Here is an 18,227-nt window from a genome sequence, read left to right on the forward strand (position 1 = left end):
ACAGTTTTTATTCATAAGGTGGCGCTATTATCCCTCATCTTACTTCTTCGATGTCTAATTAATGTCCAGTATTTCCAATTAATTATGCTGAATATATTTTAAAATAATTTTCTCCCAAACCATAAAGCATGCAACTTTTCCTTACCATAAACATATTTTTGTGCTGATTCGCAGTCTTAACCCCCAATGAACACATTTCTTACTTTTTAAAATATTCGTTCCTGTATTTCAAATTTACACTCTTTCATACAGCATTAACTGCTACATAATCTTCTGTATTCTTCGAACGTGCTAACAGTTAAACTGTTATTTTAATGCCTAAATATTTGCCACGCAGATATAAAATATGTGTCTATTGAATCCTCTGCACCTCTTCTTCTATATGTTAAGATGTATTTTCAGTTTTTTTATACTAAAACCACCAAATTTTAATATAACTGAGAGCACATTTTAACACAGCCAATTTGTGGACGTGCATATCCGAGTTGGCGAAAGTGTGGAGTCAAGATGTGATGGAAACAAATCTCAAATGCCAATTTGCTAAAACACCAATTAACAGCAATGAGAGGATGAACTACTACAATCTTGGGAAAAACAAGCAAGAAGTTTTATCGGTGCAGAAATTGTTCTTGACGAATTTTTAGGAGTTGATAATTATGTCACAGTAGCTGAGTATTCAAGTGACACCAACATTTTGGAGAGTATTCAACGAACTAGTGACAATGTTGACCATGAGTTGGATGAAAATTAAGGCTACAAAGGCAATATTAAACCTTTCACACACGAAATGCTGTCAGAATTTGAAACTTTGCACTGAGGCCTTCAAAGTGAAAAGTGCCAGAAAATATATCTGAGTTTTTAAAATAATGCAAACATTTATACGAACGATTCAGTAAAATGCAGTGTATAACAAACAATAACCAAACATTTTACGAAATAATTCTTTAAGTGCAGTAATATACTGTGCACATCATGTAAGCAGTTATTTCTTAATATGTATATATTAATAAATTGTTTTAAAATGGTAGAAATTTTATTCATTCCCACTTATTTCTATTTTTGAAATTTCTGCTTAATGAATTTTTTCAAGCGAACAATTGATTTCATTTTATAGGTCCGACTGCATTTATTCAATTTTTTTTTTTATCTCACACGCAGGAAAAATTACAACAGTGTGCTTCAAAATGTGCAATAAAAATATTAAGACAAGTTTAATTAAGATAACAAAAGATTAAAACCTTATAATCAAAAATAACATGAGAAGTGCAAGACAGATGGCATAATGGCATTGACCAAGGCCTAGGGGCGTGGAAGTACAGTGGCTGGTAGTGCTAACCACTGGTTGTAGCATTATCAGCAACGTTAGTAGTCGAGATGCCTCAATAATTTCAAAAGAGAATATATAAATAAACATCCTTTGCCATCTAATTTGATTAGAAATTATAAAATAGATACAAAAAAATCACCCAGAGAGAAAAATACACTTATGTTGCCTGAAGTGTTTCTCGGCTTGCGGGTGTCTGGTTGACTTGCTCAATGGATGAAGGAGAGGGGACAGGCATAACATCATCAAGTTTTACCTCTCGAGCTTTGTTGCCAGAATCAATGTCTCCAGCTGATAAGTATACCACTGCGGAGGTTGAGGACTGTTGAGATTAAGAAGAGGTCGGTTGCTCAAAAACCTTACGAATGAACTTATTAATGGATGACTGGATGGTGGCTTTTTTCTTTTCTTCGTAGATTTCTTTGTAGCAAGTATATCATTCACTGCTCTGTTAACTTTTAAGAATCATTCGCTGTCAGGATCCTTCTTCTGAAACCTTGCCATTACCATCTCTTTGGTGATGTATCATTGCAACTCTTCATTTGGTCCATCTTGTGCCTTGTGAGCATTTTCTTATTTTGCTATCGCTGGCCGCAAGTCAATAAGTTCTTCATCAGATAATTCCCTCTCTTCTTCCTCTATTAATTCCTCCACATCATTGGCAACCTCCAAATAAAGTAGCTCAGCAAGCATTACAACCTTATCTAACTGCTTTATATGATTTGTCTTTTTAAAATCCTTCGAAGCTTTCTTTGTACCATGGGCATATTTTCTTCCATATGCCATTTAAATAACTTTTATAACTCACAGGCCTTATTAATATTTAAGATGTTGTGGTAAATATTGTAAGATTTCTCAGTCTCTTAATGCCAAATTTCTCTCACCATCCACTGCAGACAATGCCCGAGAAAATGTTGTGCTAAATAGTATGCTTTGAAATAGCACACTGATCCATAGGATTGATGAGTGAATTCGTGTTTGGTGGTAGAAACATAATTCTCACATTCGAATTGAAATCATCTGAGTATGTAGGACGTCCAGAAGCAAAATCTTGAAAGGAATGCCTTTGTCTTTATAATATTTTCAACACCGTGAACGAATCAGCATTTAAACCAATCCTTAAAGAGAGATATTGTTATCCATCCTCTCTGGTTCAATGGGAAATGCATGGATAGGTTGGCTTTATTGATGCCCTTAAGAGCACGAGGATTTCCAGAATGGTACACAATAGTGGTTTCAAATTGCAATCTCCTGCTGCATTAGCTCCAAGCAAGAGTGTGGCCCTATCTTTTGACGCCTTGAAACCTGGCATTGTATTTTCCTCGTCTCGTCAACCTTAAAAAATTTCTCTGCAGCTGCAGAATCAGCACCGGCAACTTCATCGCATACTTTAACACTGTGGAAACCAGCACAATGCTTGAACCTATGAAACCACATGTTTCTTGTCACGAACTTCGCTTGGGGTTCGTCATACCTATACTAATATATTCATAAACACTTCTAGCTTTTGGTTTAAGGCCCATTAAACTCAGGGAGCACTCGCTTCTGAATCTGATTTTTCATCTCTGATATAGCACCTGAATGCTGCTTTGTGATCACTGCTGACCTTAAATGCATTGATCCTTTAACAAGTTTTTATACGTGCACCGTCCTTTAAAATAGTATTCGCTGTTGAAGCAGCAAGACCAATTTCTCGTGCAATAGATAACAAACTTTGGTCACTTTTCCTTCATCATCCATCATATGGAGCATATTCAGCATTTCATTTAAAACAGAGATGAATTAAAAGATAAGCACAATGAATGTCGTATGTACTTTTTTAAAGGCGGCACTTGGCTTAAGGAGTTACAGCTTCAGGGTATTTTTTCTGTCCCAGTTGGGTCCTCATTTATTTCCAACGGGATGCAAAATACATTTCCATGATTTTTTTTTTTTTTAAGTTTACACTGGCTGGCAAAAATTTACGTAAAGCTGAATTTACATAAAGCGAAGTATTATGTAAGTCGGGCAGTGGTTGTACTAATTTCAAAAGTGGTCAAGGACCTAGATAGTAAGCACGTAGTATTCACCTGGTGATATCGATAGAGGGCATGAAGAAGTATAGTAAATTACTAGTTAAGCATGGGGTTATCACTGGACTCGGGGGTGGTCCCAAGTCCAACTGGTAGTTTTAAATAAGAACAAATAGAAATAAAAAAATCATTTTTATAAAATTCCAATTAACAGAATCAGGCTAGTACTTAATTTAAAATTTTTATATCCCTATCCAAATTGTTTTTTTTTTTACAATAAAAAATACACAATTCAACAAGTGATGTATTTTATTTACATTAGAGATAAACTTGGAAAAAACTGTCCCAACCAATGTGATATCTTGCTTATTTTTAAGAAAGTTCATATGGCAGAAAGGACTGATTCCTCTTGTTAGTGTGTGAATCAAATAAGAATTATAGCAAAAGTATCCAGAATACTGCAATATTCTTAGTAGTACTCACAAGAAAGCAAACATCTAGCTTGCACAACAGTGAAACTTGGTCAATTCAAGAGGCCAATTAAAGATTTTAAGGCAAGCACAGGATGCTGAAAAATTTTAAACTGAGACACGGTATACATGAACTAGACATTCAAGGCAAGGAACTTGCTGCAGACGTATCGGCGGGGGTGTCCTTTAATAGTAAGTTTGCTTCAGTTAAGCAAATTATGAGAAAGAAAACAGTTATAATGCTGATGAGACGGGCTTATTATGAAAAGCAATTACCCAGAAAAACCCTAGCCACTAAAAGAGAAAAAATGCCTGCACCAAATTAAGATGAGAAAACAGTTACAATTGCTATGTGTGCAAATGTCACTGGGACGCACAAATTGTCCATGCTCATTATCGGTAAGTCAACCCCCCCCCACCCCCCAGAGCATTTAAAAATCTTCCCAATTTTCCTGTTTTGCATAAAAATCATAAAAATCCGTGGATGGATGTTTCTGTTTTCTGAGAATAGTTTATAATTTTTTTTTAAAATTTATTTAATCTAAATTTTATCAAGAAAATTTTCCGGTTCGATCATCAGGAAAATTTGGCTATATGGAAGAGGTCTGATATCAATTATTCTGGAGAACTGCTGCTCTACTGTATCACATAATATTATAAATATATTATATTAATTATAATAATATAAATTTGTTAATATTATTTTATAAAAATTATAATCAACTGATGCGCCCTCTATGTGGTAGACTCACGTATTCATTTCGTGCTGTTTATCTCTGTTTTGGTGTTGATTACTATACTAACTTTTACACATCATAATACGTAAGTACAGGTAATCCTCATATAACACAGCAGTTAGGTTCCTATAAAATGTTGTGTCGTGAGAAACTGTGTTATACAGAACTAAGAAAAAGTAAAAAAAAAAAAAAAAAAAAAGAGGGGGGGAAATACGTTACAAAAGTGAACAAAAATACACCATTATATATTTCATGCATCTCTGCTCTCTAAAAAATCAGTAACCTGGGTTTGTTCTTTTGCTTGATAAATCTTTGTGAATTTCATCGAATGAAACTAAGCATTTTTGAAGCTCCCTTTTGAACTCTGAGCTCCTTTCATTCAAGAATCTGCATTCAAATAATAAGATTCTAATTTCTCGGCCTAACTTTATGCCCTCCCGTATGCTTTTTAGTGTAAAACTTGTAAGTTTAGAATTTACAAATGCAATATCATCCAATGAATTGATTTCGTTTTACCTCCGATGCCATTTCCACCAAATCCGCTTTGCCAGCCTCTTCTTCTACCAGTAATTCTTGAACATCTCCGCATTGGCAACTTCAATTCTTGAGCATTGGCAACTCAGGCCATGTTACTCTGTGTATATTGTCTATAAATTGCACGTCCTAAGTTGTTTTTCTGGGAAAAAAAAAAAAAAAAAAAACATGCTGCCTGAGCCCGACTAACTCAGCCAGGTTGTGAAAAAGACCCATAAAAATCCCTACCATCATTGACAGGATTCGGACTCGAGTCTTTTCCTCCTCCCCAAACCCGATGTGAGGAGGAGGGCAATTCTATCAAATGTGCTACCCGTCAGGCCTTCAGTATTCATATCATGAAAACTTTCCCCTCCGACCGACATAGCAACTTCTACTATAGCATCGATTCTGTTTTCTGCCAAGTGAATCATATTTCCTGAATGAACTGACTCTCGCCATACATTTTTCCACACACATTTAATGTTTTACTTCTTTCAGCGATAAAGCTATGATTCTGATACAGTCCACAATTGAGAAATGTTTCCATGCCTCCATTACTTCAACAGATTCAGAATCAATTTTATCCAAAATGCATTGTAACGATTTTCTGATGCAATGAGATTTAAAAGTGGATATAATGCCTTGCTCTAAGGGCTAAATGAAAGAAGTTGTATTAACCCAGTACAACTGTAGTGGTAGAAACATAACTTCAAATTTTGGATGGCCTGGTGTGCTATTCAATAGTAATAAAACTTTGAAATCTGGATTTTTCCAAGTTCAATAGCACAGAACGTAATACGAGGATTTCCCAACAAAATAAAATACAGGGATTTCTCAATTTTTTTTTGACTAACAAGTCAACAGTGGGGATTCAGAGGAGTGGAAATGTTGAAAAATCACATCCAACATAATAGCAGGGTTTTCCCTGCACAAAAGCTCAAAAATACTGCTATACGAGGTTTATCCAAATTCTCTAACCATGCTATGTGTAGAGTTTTAGTGTCAAACGGCACCAGGGGTTTCCCCATCTCTGCATACTATACATTGTGGGTGGGAAAGAGAACACTGCAAATCCAGAGGTTTCAAGGTGTGTGGATTCTGTATGTGTAGTGTCGTATACAGTTGAGTACCGCAGGGTACTCAACTGTAGTAATAACTGTAATACAGGGTAAGGTTCTTCTTGACGTCAAGAACCTTACCCCTGCACTACAGTTATTACTGTTCTTAAAAACAAAGAGAAAATTCTAAGTGAAAAGTTACACCAATTAGTGCAACAGTAATTTGTAAACATCATATTATTGCTGACATGGAAAAACTTTTCATGCTGTGGGCAGATGATGAAACTAGCCAGCGTGTTCCCTTAAGGCAAGCAATCATCCAGAATAAGGCCCTAAATCTCTTTGCTGACATAAGCCAGGAGAGGGGGGGGGGGACTAAGGATGTTGAATTTGCTACCAATAAGGCTGGTTTAATAGATTTAAGCATAGCAGCAACCTCCACAATATTAAAGTTTAAGGTGAAGCAGCCAGTGCAGATACAGAAGCTGTAGCTAATTTTCCTGATGACCTAGCCAAGACCATTGATGAGGTACATTATTCTGAAATGCAGATTTTTAATGTTGATGAAACTGGCCTCCACTGGAAAAAAATGCCTTCAAGGACATTTATAACAAAGGAAGGGAAGTCAATGATGCGATTTAAAGTAGTAAAAGATAGGCTAACCCTTTTGTTAGGTTCCAATGCTGCAGGTGATTTTAAATTGAAGCCTATGCTAATTTACCATTCATAAAACCCAAGAGCTTTAAATAATTATGCAAAATCTAGTCTTCTTGTTTATTAGAAATCAAATTCAAAAGCATGGGTTACTGCATCACTTTATGAAGTAATTTACAAATTACTTTGTGCCTGCAGTTAAGGAATACTATACAGAAAAGAAAATTCTCTTCAAAATTTTACTTCTTTTGGATAATGCACCTAGTCACCTTAAATCATTAGATGACCTTAACCTAAACGTTCCTGTAATTTTCCTCCCTGTAAATACTACTTCTTTGCTTCAACCAATGGACCAAGGTGTTATGCAATAGACAGTGAATCTGAAAGTATGCCTAGAGCAAATGTAGAAAAAGAATTCTAGAAAGGTTTCATGATCTTGGATGCCATCAAAACTATTAGGAATGTATGGGATGAAGTGAAACGGTTAACACTTAAAGGCGTTTGGAAGAAGTTGTGTCGCCAGTTTACCATTGATGATTTTGAAAATCACATTGAAGAGGCTACAAATATTATAGATATGGCAAGGCAGTTAGAGCTAGAAGTGGAGCCTGAAGTTGTTACTGAACTGCTTGGCTCATATTCACAACCCCTAAGTAGTGATTTTCTAGAACTTGAAGAGCTTATGAGGAATGAAGAGAATTCTTATGCTGAGGATGTATCAAATCCCACTCCTAAAGAACTAACCTGCAAGATATTTTCAAAAGCTTTCCAGCTTTTAGAAAGAGCTATGTACATTTTTGAAAAGACGGATCCCAATTTTGAAAGAAGTTCCAAAGTAAACGCTGGTATTTTAAATCAATATGCCTGCTATAGAGAAATCTACAGAGAAAAGAAAAGAGCCACAAAATCTGGTGAGTATGGGCCTGGCAAACCCAGGGTCCTGAGATGGATATTCATCATTCTTCTCTTTCTTGGTGATTCCTTTCTACTTCTGACTCTCTCAGAGTAACTAGGGATTTTTTTTTTTTTTGGCCAGTGCAGCATAAAGTCTCAGGCTTCCCTGCACCATTATGGCTAATAATAATAATAATAATAACAAGAGAAGGGCATGACCATCCAACCCCACCAACTGGAACTGCTTCCTGCACAACTGCACTAGTGCCTACCCAGGAAGGAGGAAAACGCCAATGCATGAAGTGGAGCATTGAAATGAATACGTTCATCATGTGAGAATACTATGAAATAACCAGGCTAGAGACCGATATGACAATATACAGGTCACGGCTACATACCAAGTGGTTGGAACGATTCCCGGATATTCACGTCACTGAACAGCGATATCTTACTTCTCTGTGGAACCAGGCGCCTTGATTCTGTGGAAGCTCGCCATTCCTACAGCTTGGAAGAATTTGCTTACTCATTGCCGTCTTTACGTCTGCGACCACTGTCAAGGTCAGAAGGGGTGATAATCTCCCTGTAGGGTGAAGTGTCCCTCAGCATACATCATAAAGTACTGTATTCTAAACTTTTATTCTTCCCACGAAGTTAAGTCTTGCTATACCCGTGGCGACATGGCGCAGAAGCAATCTGAAACGTGCGGAAAATGCTCACAATCCACAAATTGCTGGATCGAGTGCAGTGGCCCCTGTAGGCTTGTTTTTTGTGAGACCTGTTGTCTTTTAAAAAAACTCGGTTCGTGCCTCAGCCCAGAGGCAATCACGATGGCAATGTCCTGCATACCGTGGGCACAAAGTGAACGCCACAGAATCAAAGGCAAGGGATAGCCTCTGCCCTTCCCCACCTCCATCGCCAGCAGGCTACTCCGGCGAAGTTGACTGCAGGTCACCTAATGCATGCATGTCCAACTCCGGCACAGTTCTCCTATGCCTAGACGCTCATGCGCAAAACTGATCAGGTCCTAGAGCAGCATGAGGAGCTCACGTGCCAGAATTGTAGTAAAATGGGCAAGAAGTTTACCTTATTTGAAAATATTCTGAGAAAGCTCTGCACAGAGAATACAACCCTAAGAGAGTCAGTCAATACATAGGCTGGAAGACCCACAACATTCTAACCACCAATCCAGGTTACAGACTCCTTACCTATGCAAATTGTTCAACCTTGAAACAAATGGTCTCTGACTCCCGCATCGTGCTGCCCCCAACAGAGCAATTACCTGCAATCCTTTTGCCTTCATCCCCTGCCCTGGAAGTCACGAAAGCATGGGGGAAGAAATCAGCACTAAGCAGAAGTAATGTGCCTCCCAAGCAAGGCAAGGCCAGTCTTAGTAAAGAAACCTTTGTCAGCCGAGCAGATCAGAATCGTAATGCAGTTATTGGCTCTAACCCTAATCCACTAGGCATTAAAATCATGCAACATAGAGGAAGGAGATCTAAACCAAACCATCCAGCCTATTTATAAGTCGACTATCCCCGGAACAAATTGAAACGCTTCTGAAGCAGCTAGATATACCCGGTACCCCCATCAGGGTTCCCACCAGGCATCCAAGCTATGCCTCTTTCCGGATCAAGATCAAAGATCCTAATATAGAAAGGTATCTAAACACAGATATCTGGCCTGCAGGTCTCCTGGTGATGCCATCTTTCGGTGACCATAATACACAACCAGGGGTACATGCAATCTCGAGACCAGAGGTGGGCAGGGTGCATTTCTCTGCATAGCTAGGCAGCAAACCAGACTGTACTTTTCAACCTGATGAAAGAAAAGCAGCCACCGTGCTGACTAAATCCTGCAATCATCTCATCAAGCCTGATAACCAGATACAAGTGCACGGCCGACCGGGCTAGCTGGGTGGGTAAAGTGCCTGCCTGGCAACCCAAAGGTTGCGGGTTTGACTCCCGCCTAGGGCTTGGATCTTTGACTCCCGCCTAGTACTGCTAAAACCTTGGGAGGTGCATTATGGCCACAGAAGCCTATGCGCCAACAACTACCACAAAAAAAAAACAAAAAAAAAAAACAAGTGCACATTACTAGTAGGACAGGTCCTAGTGCAACACCCTCCACCTCCAATCAGCCACCATCCACAGGGAAAGGAACCCTAGAAACTTAATCCAGATCAAGCCTGTCAACGATAAACGTGTGAAATGCTTCATGCAGAACACAGGAGCCTGAAGAACAAGCTCAGTGCCCTGATTGACATACTTCTAAGTGCAGGTTACGACTTTGTTATCCTTATTGAAACCTGGCTTTGTGATGACATGGACATATCGCCTTTAACCATCAACATCGGTTATCAGTCTATTTTGGCGAACAGGAAGGGCAGGAAAGGAGGGGGAGTCAATCTGCCAAAGGCAACAGTTTCCTCTGATCAAGCCTTGTGCATACCCTGGTAACGATTTTGAGGCTGCACTGGGCTGCTATCTAGTCGATGGACTACAGTTGCTAGTTTGTGCAGTTTACTTACCCCCACCCGTTGCAGACCAATGCATTACTAATTTTTCTGCTTGGCTCCTGACCTCTATCAAGTGCAACCAGAAAGTAATAATTCTCGGAGACTTCAACCTGCCCCTCCCAGCTGCATCAAAGCTCCTCGATCAGTTAATTTCGGATCTGTTGAGTCTCAATATCCATTGCATCTGTGTTCCCCCTCTCGAGGAGAAGCTAATTACAGAGAATCTTTTCCAGCCATGGAAGTGTTGAAGCTGTAATCAGCTCTAATTCGGCATTTCCCTCCGACCACAGGCCAATTGAGGCTTCTCTCATCCTGCTGAAAGAATGCTAAAACCAACCAACCTGATCGAACTCGATTGAAAAGATCAGGAAAGCTGTATATGATCCAAAATACCTAAAAATTTAAACAGCAATGGACCTCTTTAGGCTCTACCCCTGGCGAACTCTCAGTGAAATCGATATAGAAGCTGAGTTTTGGCTTCAGAAATGGTTATCTTTAATTGCTAAAGTGCCCATGTCAAGAGTTTGCATCATCTGCCCACACTCGAAGCAGTGGTGGTCCAGCATCCTTACGCACCAGTTTAAAGAAAAACAACGACTACATGCCCAATTCAAGAGATCACATGCAGAAAGATCATACTCAGCGTACTCAATAGCCAGATACAGTTTCCAGAAATCCAAGAAGCAGGCTATCAACTCGTTCATGGAGAAGGGGATAGTGTGGACAGCAATCCTGGTCGGCCAATCACATCCAGTCAACGGAATCGTTAGACCTGGCCGAATGGTGCGATCATGTAACCCAGTTCGTCAAAACAGACAGTGCAGCTGTGGACTACCCCTGGAACAGTGCCCACTACAACTTAACTAATCTCACGAACGTGACGATTGGCAAAGAGGAGCTAATCAAGGCCATCAACACCCCACCCCATCCAATAAGAAATCAATGGGAAGTGACTCTATTCCCACCTTTTGCCTTAAAGTTGCCTCCTACTTCATCAGCGATGAGCTAACGAAGTTGTTTAACAGAAGTTTACAACAGGGAGTCGTCCCAAACGCTTGGCTAAATTATAGTCATCCTAATTCCAAAGGTGCAGAATCCGACCTCTACTGCTGACTATAGGCCTATTTCAATCTCCTCCCCCTTTCTCAAATGCCTGGAGAAATGAATGTTTAAAGTGGTTGCCAATCAAATCCTTTCCCAGAGACCTCAGCATACACATTACGTGCTCTCACAAAGATCACCGATAACATGCATAGAGGCCCTGAATTTAAACACCTTTCAAGCCTCAGAGCAAGGCTATGTTATGCATGTTGTTTTTCTGGATCTGAAAGCGGCCTTTGACTCAGTCCAAGTTAAGCCACTTATGTACCTCCTGGAGAACTACTACAGTTTCATGGATAATGTTTCGAATCTCCTCAGAAATTTGCTGACCAAGAGGTGCCTTACCTTCCAGCAAGGGAATAACTGCATCACAAAACAGGTGGAATAACTGCATCACAAAACAGGTCGGTATACCCCAAGGTGGATCGTTGTCGGCACTGTATTTTTCTGTGATATCCCACTAATGAATGAAATACCTGCGTTCATGGCCTACGATATTGTTTGTTACCTCTCAAGCCCAGCTAACACCTCACCAGACCAGGCAGAGGATTTATTGAATTCTGTCATCCCGAACAAATATCTCTCCATTTTCTGTGAATACACTACCTATTTTGGGCTTAAAATAAACCCTGAAAAATCCAAATATATCATTTTCTCAACTAGAGCACAAGCAGACCTCAATCCAGCAGCCTCTGCAGCCCTCTGTTGCGGGACACGTTCTCGTCGCCACTCATTCCGTAAAATTCCTAGGAGTGGTAATCGACGAAAACCTAACGTATAAGGAACAAATCCAGCAACTGGATTCAAGAGCATTACGGGCTTTCTGGGGTATGAAACGTAATCTCTGTAGAGCGCACAACAAGGAAACAGTCAGAAAATTTCTCTTCTACTATTTTAGTTCTGTCATCAGTTATGGTATTGAAGTTTGGTCTGCTGCTCCTATGTCCAGTCTGAAGATACTCTGGGGTCTGGAATTCTGGGTCCTAAAATGGGCCAACAATTGGGCTCACCTACCCACAACATCAGAATCACAGCTCTGCATAAATCTGAGATACACCCCGGCCCAGCACCTGGCATAGGCAAGGAAGCTCACAATGGCGCTTAATCTGTGCTCCGCTGCTCTCGACTTCGTTAATATCTGGGAAATCACAGGGTGAAAAATCCCTAATAGAGCCCTCAGAAACCGTCCAGTGCTCTGTTCTAACCTGTGGAAACTCTCGATCTTCAAGCAGCACTGTCCGAACAGCATCATCGGCCTGCTGAACTCCGCAAACTTTGATTTGGATGTGTGGTCCAGAGATTCTGCCTACAGAAGAGAAAAGTGCAAATCCATAGTTAAGTGCAGTCAGCATTCCTGCATACTATGATTTTTAGCGTTTTTCACCAACCATTGAAATAAAAGCAAAAACCAAAATCTTAAAAAGTTTTATATTTAAATTTAAATTTACCCTCCAGCAATGAGAACACAACAATACAAATGGCCCTCAGTCCCCAGCAGCTTTCACTCTCCCTCTTACGGCAGCGAGAGGATCAGAGTGGAAGCAGAGGGTGCTAAGAATCTCTGGGTACGACCAGGCTGCCATGCACGGAAATTGAACCTGGCCTGTTATAACGTACGATGACTCATCGGTGAAGACAGGATATTAGAGCTGGAAAAGGAATTAGAAAATGTGAATTGGAATATCATCGGTTTGGCTGAAACAAGAAGAAGAAATGAATCACTTATAAGTTTATCAAGTGGAAATCTGCTGTACACTAATGGAAACAGTGAAAGGAGTGAAGGTGGAGTTGGGTTTCTGGTCCATAAAGATTTTAAAAACAACATTTTGGAATTCAAAAGTACATCACCAAGGGTGTCAAGACTAATACTCAAGATTTCTAAGAGGTACAAGCTAAAGATTATAATGATTTATGCACCAACATCGAGCCATGATGATGAAGAGGTTGAAGAAATGTACACTGAAATTGAGTCTTCTAGATGAGCAGAAAACCCACTACACTATTATTATGGGGGACTTCAATGCTAAGGTTGGAAAAAGGCAAAACAGCGCAGAAAGAGGAACTATAGGAAATTTTGGAATTGGTGAAAGAAATAAAAGAGGTGAAAGACTTGTGGAATTTGCAGAATCTCAAGGAATGTCAGTAATGAACACTTTTTTCAAGAAAAGGGTGAACAGAAAGTGGACATGGAAGAGTCCAAATGGATTAACAACTAATGAAATTGACTTCATCCTCACTAACAGAAGATATATTGTGAATTATGTTACCGTCCTGAATAAGGTAAATGTTGGAAGTGATCACAGAATGGTAAGATGTACACTTGATATAGATATAGGAAAGGAAAGGAAAAAACTGACTCGAGTAAATAATACAAAGGTCTTTGAAATAACAGAGGAGGAGAAAAAGCAGTATGTACTGGAACTTAAGAACAAGTTTGAGCTTCTGCAGACTGCTTAGGACCAAGATATCAACGAGGAATATTACAACTTTCTGAAAGTGATAAAGCCCAAGAAACCTATAGGGAAAAAGAAATCCAAAGAAGAAAAAATTAGTCAAGAAACACTTGTCATGATGAACCAAAGACGACAAATGAAGAGCAAGAAAAACACTGACAGGGAGAAAACTGAGTATACTGAGTTATGCAAAGCCATTAGAAAGAGACTCAGAGAGGACATAAGAAGATTTAACAGAAGAAAAGTAGAACAAGCATTAAGGAAAAACAAAGGATTTAAATCAGCAGCCACGAGCAGTAATACAGAAAGACAAATGATACTGAAACTGAAGAATAGCGATGGTGTACTTATAAATAGCAGAGAAGGCATAATTCAAATAGCAGAAGACTACTATAGAGAATTATACAAGGAGCGAGGGAATGATACCAGCAGTGGGGAAGATGGATTGCAAAGTAGCAACACATACCACATACCCAATATTTTTCCTGATGAGGTAGAACATGCATTGAAGAAAATGAAGAATCGGAAAGCCCCGGGGGAAGATGAAGTTACTGTAGAGTTGTTAAAATTGGGAGGAAGAGACATAACACAAAAACTGGCAAGGCTCTTCACAAAGTGCATTAGAAAAGGTGTGATGCCTAAGCAGTGGAATAATGCAATCATAGTTTTGCTGCATAAGAAAGGAGATAAATCAGAAATTGGAAATTATAGACCAATTAGCTTGTTATCCCATATCTACAAGTTGTTCACAAGGGTCATTACTAACAGATTAGAAAGAATACTTGATGAGAATCAACCGAAAGAGCAAGCTGGCTTTAGGACAGGATTCTCAACTATGGATCACCTTCACGTAATATCACAGCTAATGGAGAAAGCAAATGAATATAAAACACCATTATGCCTGGCATTTGTGGATTATGAAAAGGCATTTGACTCTATACAGCATAAGGCAATGTTTCAGGCACTGGAAAGACAAGGCATAGATACTCCATATATTATGATTTTGAAGAAAATATATGAGAGTGCTACATCCTTTATTAGACTAGACAAAGACAGTAGCAAATTTAAAATCGCGAAAGGAGTTCGACAAGGAGACACAATATCTCCGAAGCTGTTTACTGCTGCCCTTGAGGAAGCTTTCAGAAGATTAGACTGGTCGCAGAAAGGAGTCAATGTGAACGGAGAGTACCTAAACCATTTACGATTTGCAGATGACATTGTGGTCATAAGCCATGATCCCAAAGAATTAGAGGAAAATCTTAATCAGTTATGCACAGTTAGTAAGGATTTTGGACTAAAGATGAATATGGCTAAAACAAAAGTAATGATGAACAAGTATGCCACGGAAAGGGAAATAATGATTGAAGGAGCAGTAATTGAAAAGGTGGAGTCATATACTTACCTGGGACAAGTTATTAGCTGGAATAATGATAAATGGCTGGAAGTCAAGAGAAGAATAAATTTTGGATGGATAGCATTCAGGAAATATAGTCACATACTGAAGAGCAATATCCCAGTTTGTCTGAAACGTAAAATAATGAATCAATGTACTCCCCACCATGACTTATGGAAGTGAAACTTGGGCACTCACCAAAAGAATGGAAGAGAAGCTAAGAACTACACAGCGAAGAATGGAACGAATTATATTGGGAATCAGACTGTTAGATAAGAAGAGAAACACGTGGATTAGGCAGCAAACTCAAGTAAAGGACATTCTTATCAAAACTAAAGAACTAAAATGGTCTTGGGCAGAACACATGGCTCGAAGACATGATGACAGATGGACTAAGAAAATAACAGAATGGTACCCAAGAGGAGCTAGCAGAAAACCTGGAAGACAAAGGCGGAGATGGATAGATGAAATTCATGAGTTTTTGAGTAGTAAATGGATGGCCAGTGCTCAAAACAGAAAGAACTGGAAAGTTGCTGGAGAGGCCTTCATCCTGCAGTGGATTGAAAATGGCTGATGATGATGATGATGATTTAAATTTACAATAAATTTACAGTAGATCAAACAAAACAAAATAAGTGTGATTATACAAATACAATGTTACTGATGATAAAATACTGAATTAAGATAGAATAAAACAACTGTAGTTTACAGTGAATGTACAAATAAAATGATAATAAAATACCGAATTAAAATGCAATAAAATATACTAGATTAAAAGCGCTAAAATAACTAAAGCTTTCAAAGGCTTCTGCCTTCTTTCAGTTGAGAAAGAAGGCAGAAGCCTTTGAAAGCTTCAGTTATTAGCGCTTTTAATCTAGTATATTTTATTGCATTTTAATTCGGTATTTTATTATCATTTTATTTGTACATTCACTGTAAACTACAGTTGTTTTATTCTATCTTAATTCAGTATTTTATCATCAGTAACATTGTATTTGTATAATCACACTTATTTGTTTTGTTTGATCTACTGTAAAGTTATTGTTAGTTATTTGGTTTTTTAGGAGCATTAGCAACTAAGGCCATATAGCTCCCTCCGGGATATGCGGTGGTCATTCCCTGACCTTTTCGCATCCTCCGTATTTGGTGGTGACAGGCTCGAACCCCGGTCTAATCAAGAAGCGTGTGCTACGCACTGCTGCTCCTTCACAGCTGGCTACAGAGGCGGCGTAAATTTATTGTAAATTTAAATATAAAACTTTTTGAGATTTTGGTTTTCGCTTTTACTTCAATGGTTGGTGAGAAACGCTAAAAATCATAGTATGAGTATACCCAACCCCAGAGGCCTATTTGAAGAGCATTCCTGCAATTGTCAGTGGAATAACTCCCAGTGAAAGTTTCCAGACTGTCTCAATGTGTTGCAGCTTGTATATAATAAGTATAAAACCTATATACTATAATGCAACATTAGCTGTGTATATTGCACTGTCTATGTATTCTATGTATTTGCTGTATACCCACGTAGTTTTTTATGTACTGAATGTAATGTGTCCAGTTAATTGTAAGATTCTTCTGGTTGCCTGTAGCAGGAACCGTGTCCTACATTTCTATGAACAAAGAATTTTATTATAAGTGGACCAAAGAAGGACCATCATCAGGAAGAACCTAATAGCTCCTGCCATTTTGGAAAAAATCAAGCAGGATGTGAGCGTTCAACTACAAAGCACAAAGAAATACAACTCAGAAAACTGAAGTGGAAAGCGAGATATCCTGAATAGAAGACGAGTGGAAGAAGGCCCTAACAGAATTCGAAGGAATGGATCCCACAAGAACCCACGTGATACCTAAGCAGAGGCCAAATAAAATCCTGTGGAGGGTAACAGACCACCTCAATCGGCTGGACGCTATCCACACAGCCATATACTGTGCTGCCATAGCAGCCACTAGGATTAATGAAAAAGAAATGAGACCAGCAGCAGAAGAACCGAAAACAGAAGGAACCACCAGCTTGGGAAAGAAGAATTAAAGAGTCAAGATAGGTCAGTTGACCCAGTACCAACAAGATAATAGAAGTAAGAAATTGATTGGAAAGGTGAAGAGCATCCTCAAAAGAGACAGCATCCACAGCAAACATATGACCAGAAATCAGAGAATAGGAAAATACTTGGACATACTGAAGCAGAACCTCCTCGCACTCAGCAAGACTATGCTGATACAAAGAGCTCGCAGAGAAAATAAACAACCGAATTTCGATGAGGACCAAAGAGCCTACAGGAAACTGGGTGAAGATGAGAAAGCAGGAAACGGACTACCCGAGAAGAAGAGAAGAGAAGAAGATGATTGAGGAGTTCTGGGGAAATATCTGGAGCAGTGAAGTAAGACATAACAGAAGAGCCCCATGGATAGAAGTAGAACGGAAGAAAACCAAGGAGATACAAGTGATGAGAAGTGAGTGGGAGATTCGCGAAGTAGTAAAACAGTCGATAAGGAACACCCACAACTGGCGAACCCCAGGAATTGATAACATCCACAACTACTGGTACCAGAAGCTCACCTGCATACACAAGCACCTAGCAGAGCAGTTCCCTCAAATGATAAGGCACCCAGAGACAATCCCAAAGTTTCTCACTGAAGGAGTCGCATATCTGAAGCCTAAAGACAAAGATACAAGAAACCAGACCAGATACAGGCCAATCACCTGCCTCCCAACGATGTACAAGATCCTGACCAGCTGCATAACCAAGAATATATCAGACAACTTAGAGAATTAGAACATAATGGCTGAACTGCAGAAATGATGCAAGAGCAATTAAACATAGATGCTGCAGTTATGGAGCAAGCCTACAAGAAGCACCGCAACCTATACACGGCCTACATCGATTACCATAAGGACTTCAACTCCGTACCTCATGACTGGCTAATAGAGACCCTGAAGACCTACAAGGTCAATCCGATAGGAATAAACTTCCTAGGAGCAACAATAGTGAAATGGAGTAACACCATTAAGGTCAAGCACATCACAACCAGGCCAATCCCATCAGAAGAGGAATCTTTCAAGCAGATGCTCTGAGCCCAATGTGGTTGTCTAGCACTCAACCCG

The 18,227-nt window shown here is 39.3% G+C and overlaps 1 protein-coding gene across 2 annotated transcripts in view; it reads right to left on the minus strand.

Annotated features, from left to right (window-relative positions):
• Positions 1–18,227, minus strand: part of LOC150087020 (uncharacterized) — a 246,071-nt gene that overhangs the window by 35,622 nt on the left and 192,222 nt on the right. The gene's annotated exons all lie outside the window — the stretch shown is intronic.

Source organism: Mastigoproctus giganteus, chromosome 4 (assembly GCF_048544385.1).
Source record: "Mastigoproctus giganteus isolate SK-2022 chromosome 4, ASM4854438v1, whole genome shotgun sequence".
Classification (NCBI taxonomy): domain Eukaryota; kingdom Metazoa; phylum Arthropoda; class Arachnida; order Uropygi; family Thelyphonidae; genus Mastigoproctus; species Mastigoproctus giganteus.